This window comes from Myotis brandtii, unplaced genomic scaffold (genome assembly GCF_000412655.1).
Source record: "Myotis brandtii unplaced genomic scaffold, ASM41265v1 scaffold84, whole genome shotgun sequence".
Classification (NCBI taxonomy): domain Eukaryota; kingdom Metazoa; phylum Chordata; class Mammalia; order Chiroptera; family Vespertilionidae; genus Myotis; species Myotis brandtii.
In genome coordinates, this window is record NW_005371410.1 from 2,037,359 (window position 1) to 2,045,221 (window position 7,863).

The 7,863-nt window shown below is 40.2% G+C and overlaps 1 long non-coding RNA gene across 1 annotated transcript; it reads left to right on the forward strand.

Annotated features, from left to right (window-relative positions):
- Positions 1-636: 636 nt before the first annotated feature.
- On the forward strand, positions 637-6,034 carry LOC106724477. The gene is made up of 3 exons (XR_001360281.1): positions 637-719; positions 5,982-5,986; positions 6,024-6,034. It is a non-coding gene; the product is annotated as an uncharacterized LOC106724477 (long non-coding RNA).
- The last annotated feature ends 1,829 nt before the right edge of the window (positions 6,035-7,863 follow it).

The following is a 7,863-nucleotide window of genomic DNA, read 5'->3' on the forward strand; positions in this document are numbered from 1 at the left end:
CTTACCATCTGTTCAAAATTTCTTACAAGTTCCTTAATTTATTTGTAACTCAATTTCATCTCTTCAGAATGGAGACGATAACAGTGCCCCTTAAGGGTACTCAAAGGGTTGTCATGAAGATGAAATAAAAGAATATATTTAAAGCTCTTGCAAAAGTAATTTGCTCATGGTAAGCACACAATAAGGACTATGTGGTTACAAATAACAGAAAATGCAACTCAAGTTGACTTAGTTGACTTAAATGATAAAAGAAATTTATTGTTTTATGAACTGAAAAGTTCAGAGGCAAGATGTAATCTAGCATCTATAATAATAAAAGCATAATATGTTAATTAGACCGGCCTTCCGGATGAAGCCGGAGCTGCGAGGGAAGCCCGGGTAGCCCGGGTCCCAGGTGCTAGAGGGAAGCCAGTGCCAGCAGCCAGGGGTAGGAAGGCCTACTCTTGCACGAATTTAGTGCATCGGGCCTCTAGTGTATTAATAAGGACTCTGCTTAAGTTATTTCTTGTTTTCTTTTTGCAATTCACTCCATCCCTCCCTCTTCCCTTTGGAGACTTTGTTCTTTATGGAAGCAACGTGGTGAAATAAGGTTTGACCTTACAGACACATTGTATATGACTAACAGAAAGAGAGATTCTCTTTAACCCTTTGCGGTCCAATTTTATTTTTGGAATTCAAACAGTCTGGTCCAAATTAATTGACTGGATTGAATGTTGAACGTACTGACAATGCATATAATCGCAGCGGTTTGCGGTGTCGACCTCAGCTCCACGTTGGACCTGCTCCTAGCGCCTGGTCTGTGGAGTCAGCCTGGACATTGGACCGAAAAGGGTTAAATAGCTTCCAAAGAAGTTTGGAGTAGTTCTTACCTAGAAGCAATAACTCTGATAGTCTCCTGACATCTCTCTGGGAAAGTTCTATCACATGCCCACATTGACCCAAACACTGTGGTATCTTGGACTGTGATTGGCTTAAACTAACCATATATAAATTCCTGGATTGGAGAGAGGCTTAGCTTGCATTGAAGCACTTGGACCTCATGGTGGAGGAGCTGAAACCCAGACCAAACCTGGGGCACTATTAATAAGAGGAAGGAAATATGGATGCCCCAAATAGCAAAAGTATTCTATTGATGAATAAGCTATAGAGAGCCTCCTTAATCCTATTGATGCTATAAAATGGGCAGGAGAAGAAATTTCATCAGCATCACCTTCACAAAACATTTATTTTGGTGAAATGGTTTACCTGATACACTATAATGGATTGAGTGTTCATCCAAATGCATGGCTTGCTAAAAATTTTTTTTTCACTCCAGTCTTTCTTTAACAGTTCTTCCAGCCACGAATACATCCTGTTACTTTATATTTTCTTTTGTATTTCCTTGTGTGCAATATGAACAAGAAGACTTAATTCTTTATAATCTCAAATTATATTCTCAATTTTATGAAATAAAAGCATCTTTTGCAATCAATTCTCTCTTATACAATAGGGGAATGAATGTAAAGTGGTGAGATGATACATTGTGATTTTTTCTCATAAATCTTATGTGACTCTGTCAATTTGCAGAGGATATTGAAATATAACCATAATTTTACCACAGTGACAAATGTTTATGACATAGTGCCAAGCCTCTTGTTTTGGAAAATGTTGAGGCCACTTTTTATTCTTGATGGTTTTTTTTGTTTGTTTTAATGATATGCATAAAAGACACAGCTTTTATTGTAACCTTCTGTATAAAACACTATTATTGACATCTAAGGATTAAGTTTTAATTGAAGTAAGATTTCAAATGGTCTATTATCTGTGATCCCAATATAATGATCACAAAGACATCCTAGAGCAGGCAATGAAACAGATAAATATGTTGAAAGACAGCTAACAGCTCCATTTAGCTCACCCATGCTTGCCAAACGTGACACACACAATTTAGCCCAGACTGATGGAAAGGGAACATAAAATATAGCCAGATTGTGATACTGCATATTTCTCAGATGGTATTTCCTTGGGCTGAAAGTCAGGTATCTGATATGTCTAGACATGGTATTCCTATAGCTGTAGAAGGGTGTTTTTCCCACACATCATATTTTTTTTTTGCTTTAGTTTGGAACTTCTTTGAGAGCAGAGTTGATGGAGAGTCTCTCATCTATGCAGTGTCTTGGAGGAAATGATTGCTCACCTGTCTCCAGCACAAAGAGAGAGTGAGGAGATATCCATGACTAAACCCAAACTAACTCCTATGGGAGAGGTGAGAAGTGGATCCAACAAATATTTAACAAACAATATTAATTGGAGACAGTTATTGCAAATGATAGGAAGTGAAAAGTTTGCTATAAAAGTGGTGCCAATGATGTTTTTAGTCTCACGATTTGTTTTAGATCTTCACCCAACAGTTTTACAGGGGAACATGCCACAGAAAATCTGATTGGTTTGAGTTTGAGTCTGTGTTCCGAAGTGATTCCATAACCTGGATTCCAATAGCCCAGTGATTTTCAACCTTTTTCATCTCATGGAAAACATAAACTAATTACTAAAATTCTGCGGCACACCAGAAATATATTTTTTGCTGATCTGACCAAAAATAGGTATAATTTTGATTCATTCCCACTGGATGGCCATTGTGTCAGCTGTTGTCATTTTTTTTTTAATTTGACAATCTATGGGAAAAGAGGTCAGTGCCCCTGACTAAAAAGTCAGGTATTGCAGGTATTTTAGAAATACTTGCAGCACACTGATTCAAAATTACTGCAATAGCCTATACATGGAACCTGAACAAATCTTGTTATATGGAGATTCTGATTTAGTAGTTCTGATGGAGGGCCTGGGGTTCCATATTTCTAATAGGTCCCCAGTTGATGCTGATATAGCTGGCCCAAGACCACACTTTGAGTAGCAAAGAGTTAGTATTTATGAAGGTGTGAGACTGAATTGGAAATAATTCTCCTGTTCTTGGCATTTTCCTTTAAATTAAGACCCTTGCTTTTTTTTTTTAACTCTAGTTTGTCCAGTCACTTGACAGAGGGATTTCTCAAACTTTAAAAAGTACAAAGAATCACATGGGGAATTCTGTAAAAATTCAGATTCCTTGTCCTTTACAGAAATACTAATTTGGTAGGTCTAGAATGGAGCCAATAAATCTGAATATTTAAACAAACGTCCCCCCCCTCACCCCCACAATTTTGATGCAGATGGCCTTTAGCTCAGGCTTTGGGAAACACTGAGATGAATAAGTTAAGTAGAAACACCCATTTTCTACATAGCTCATCATTCTTAATCATCAGGGTGAAGGATGTCAACTAAATAGTGACCATATTTTGTAGGAGCTGGTAATGAAGGCCCAGAATCACATGGGTTGGTCAAACTACTCTCTTCCTGCCACAAGGACATGCCCCAAGAATGCTTTCCTGAGTGGAGAATCCAGTCCATATGCTTTTGTTACAGGAAAACTTCAATAAATAATAATATACAGAGAGCAAATGATATGGTGGGCATATGGATACAATTTATTATTGAATTGGGTAAGCCAACGTGCTATTTATCTGGGTTCTTCCTCTTAACAAATGGCATCTTCATAAAATGAAATGGTGCTACAAGGTCCCTTCCCAATTAGTAGCACTCTTGTGTTTTTGTTTTTTATTTAAAAAAATTTTTCTTACTTCAGAGAGGAAGGGAGAAGGAGAGAGCGATAGAAACAGCAATGAAACATCAATGATGAAAGACAATCATTGATGGGCTGCCTCCTGCACGTCCCCCACAGGGGATGGAGCCTGAAACCCAAGGCATGTGCCCTGACTGGGAATCAAACCGTGACCTCCTGGTTCATAGGTCAACGCTCAACCACTGAGCTACATCGGTCAGGCAGTAGCACTCTTGTTTTGAACCATCCAGCTCCCATCGGGCCTATAAGAAAATTAGCCTCATTAAAAAATACCCTAGATTAGGAGTTTATACAACTTTGGTTTTCCAAACTGTTTTCTTCCCAGAAGATGTACAGAGAACAAATAGGCAAGGCCAGCATCATTCACTAAACCCTAGAAATAAACTGCCCAGGAGTTACCAGGAAAAATCAGAGAGAATTGGGAAAAACAGAGAGAATTGCTGGGATATATGATCTCTTCATAATAGAGCTGAGACCAAGGAAATGTCCAGGTTGATTTCTTGAGATGGGGAAGGTGGGGAGGTTTTCTGCCATAAACATTTCTTAGAAAACCAAGAGTCCAATTTGCTTCCTACTCAAACAGGCAAAATGCCACTCACCTCGAGCATATACTAGACAAAGCAAATGGGTGGAGTATGCATTTTCTTGTTCTTATACCATGTGTGTATCATCAGAGCTCTTGGCTCATTCACACATGCTCATATAATTATTCCTAAATGACCCTGTTGTGTTGAAAGCTTGCTAAGGTTGTGGCAAAATGGTGAAATGAAATCTGTGCTGCCTAGGGGAAAAACACTAGGGAAACAAAAATTTTGAATGCAAATTTTGTGTGTATGCATTTTTTGTGCTGACTATGTGTTGGAACAATGTGACTTTTGCTATCAGGATAAATGGCAATGTGCCAGTAATATTTGAAAATAAAATTGCTAGGAAAGTTATTGCAAAATGCAGACAGGCATCAGCAAAATCCTACTCTTTCCACTCGCAAGGCCTCGGCCACGAGGCAGGCTGATTGGATATGGTGATAGAAGATCAAAGGGATTTTCAGGACAGACATCCTCTGACCTTTCCAAAACAGACAAACACTCAGGGTTGCATGGAGACATAACAACGTACAGTGACATGGAGACTTCTGTAACAAGACACAGATGTAAACAACCAAAAACGTGCCCAACTTTGCCCCCTTGATTAGTGGTGGCTTCATCCTTTTTTTTTCTCCTCCTCAAACTAATTGTTATTCTCTAGTCTTATGAGAATCAGTAGGATTCTTAAAAGAGGAATCCCATATCTTTGACATTTTGAGACCACGTAGTCCAACCTCTATGGTTAACACTGCTAAAAGCGGGAGTTAAGTGGCCTGTTCAAAAACCACCTCAATTAATTGATTGTAGAATTAGAAAGTTGAGGATAAGGCTAGACCAAGCATGTCAAACTCAAGGACTAACATGGGCCAAATAAACAAGGCATGCAGACTGCGGGCCGCAAGTTTGACATGCTTGCTCTGATGGACACCTTCTACGTTGGTTCTTGCCATACCCATCATATAAGGAATAAGCAGGACTTGTGTCATCCTGGTTACTTAACCTTGACACATTCATTTGGAGGCTGATAGTTCTAACTTGTAACTCCTATATCTTCAGACCCTGGCCTAGAAGAGAGTAAAGAGTTAGAAAACATTTCTTACAATGTTTGCTGAATGAACAACTGAGTCTTGTATATCATTACCTATTCAGATTTTCTGTAGATTTTTACATCAGTGTATGGTTTTTGAATATAAACTGTGATTTAAAAATAAACTGTCATTTAATTTCCATTTTTACACACTGCAATCAGCAATAGCACCACCAATGGCATCATCATGATGATTAATGCCAACAGAGTCTCCATTCAAAACCATTCACATTCAGTTTTCGATTCCAGGGGTCAGCTTCTCAGGAAGGCCAATTACAAATGGCAAATAATGCCTCATAGGGCAATATTTATATGGAGACCTTAGAATCAATTTTCTCCAAAGGTAGTCTTCCTGATTGGATTATTACTTGTGGCTGTGGCTGAGATCAACCACCACAAATTATGCGAGATCTATCTTTTTCCTGCTGCACACACACACACACACACACACACACACACACACAGCACAAAACATGCATGTATATGTTCTAATCCTTCTGTTTTCAGTTCCTCTTCTCCTTAAGATTGATACATTATTTCTAAAAATGCATAATTATGTCCTGCTGCTTCTTCAATTGCCTTTCTCATGCTCCTGATAATTACTGGCCAGTGCTACTACCCCATAATCCAGGGCCTGCCTTGTTTTCCTCACTAGTGGTTGTGCAAAGGCACAGTTTTAACATAGAAAACTAATTAGTGCAGTTTTTCTTCCTTTGAGCTCAGATAAGCCCCATCAGGATTGTGGAGCTGAGTCTCTATCTCCAATAAAAGATGTCTCCAGTATCTCTCACTCTTTTCCAGGTTCACCCAGCATATTCTGAATTGAACAGGAAAGTCTTTAGCTGCCCTTGGTAACTTTCTTTTTGTTTCCTCTTGGCCCAGAGCATGGAATGTGCTCTTCCAACTGAGCCAAATAAAACTGTAGAGAAAACTGTGGAGAGTGGGCCCCATGGAGAGGAAGGTTCTCAGTTCCCCACACCTTCCTATGGCTCATGTGCTCTCCTGTGCTTGTAGAATGTGTGTGTGTGTGTGTGTGTGTGTTTGAGGGAGGATACTAAAGCAAAAAGGGGGTAGACTGAGGTTATCCTTTATTTGTTGACATTTGATAATAATGTTTTGGCCAAATTTACACAACTGTTAGAAAGTAATTTTGTAGCCTATAACCCTCCTTTACCAAGATGATGCCTTTTATGAGTCAGATTCACTATCTGAAGACACCCTTGCAATCCTCTACGATGCTGATTAGAAACTCCAACAGAAAACAAACAAACAAATAAACCCACAATCCCTACGGATATGAAGAAAAGTAACCCGAGTTAGATCTGAAATGCTAAAAATCTTTAAATTCAATTACTCAGTATCTGCACCTACACATAATATACTGTATGAATAAATACAAGTGTGTCTGCAACTCTGCACATATCTGCTCATCTCTATGGTGACATCACATCAGTTTTTACTTATCTGTCGACAACTGAGTGTTCTCAATATCCCAGTGCAGGTTCTGATATAGAAAGCCGAGTGCAGAAAGGGGGAAATATGTGGTGAGGGGCCCAGCAGGTCTGATGTGGTGCAGCTCGGTATGCAGGGGAGCTGAGGCCTAATGAAATCCGAGAGCTGTTTCTACTCAGCTTCCTTGAAGTGCTTCCTCCAAATCATCTCATGGGATCCTTGGACCAGAAAGAGATGGCCTTGACTCCCACCTACTTCTGCTTTGAAAATGTAAACCTAAGGGGTCCCGGATGGCCTCGTTTTGAGAGGCTGCATTTTTTTGTTTTTGTACTTTCTTTTGATGCCAAACACGTCAAAGGAAATGGTGAAAGGAACTCTGGGTTCTTTGTTAGGCTAGCACATGCAGGTTGGGACAGGCAGCTTGTGAAGTACCCGCCCTCTGGAGCACCATCTCCACCCTTAGCAGAGGCCTCGGGACTGCTTCAGGTGCACGGATTTGGCTTAATTCATTTCTGGACTTAACTCCTTTGCCCGGAGAATATATGAGGCAATTGTTGCTACCCATCATGATAAGCCAGTGCCCTAGAGCAGCGGTCGGCAACCTTTTGGACCTCATGGACCACCAGTGGTCCGGGGACCACCAGTTGGTGACCGCTGCTCCAAAGGTTTATTTAAACCAGTGGTCGCCAACCTTTCAGACCTCACAGACCACCAGTGGTCTGCGGACCACCGGTTGGCGACCACTGCCCTAGAGAGCATTTCCTAACCCAGCTCTACCCTCCCTGAGGAGAACTTTAACCCTAGAAAGTTCCTTGAAGGGGCCCCAAAGAAGGCCTGAAAAGCCACCATAGAGAGAAATGATTCTAACCTATTGATGGAAGACCACCTGGAAGGACTGTGATGTAGTAAACACTCTTGCCTTCATCTTCCCAGATGACTTAAATACACTTGATGGATTTAAAAATAAATATATATTCTCAAAGCCCCCTTCCCTACTCCCTGCCCATCCACACACATTTTTCCTGGTTTACACACACATGTAAATGCATGCACACTCTCTCTCTCTCTCTCTCTCTCTCTCTCTC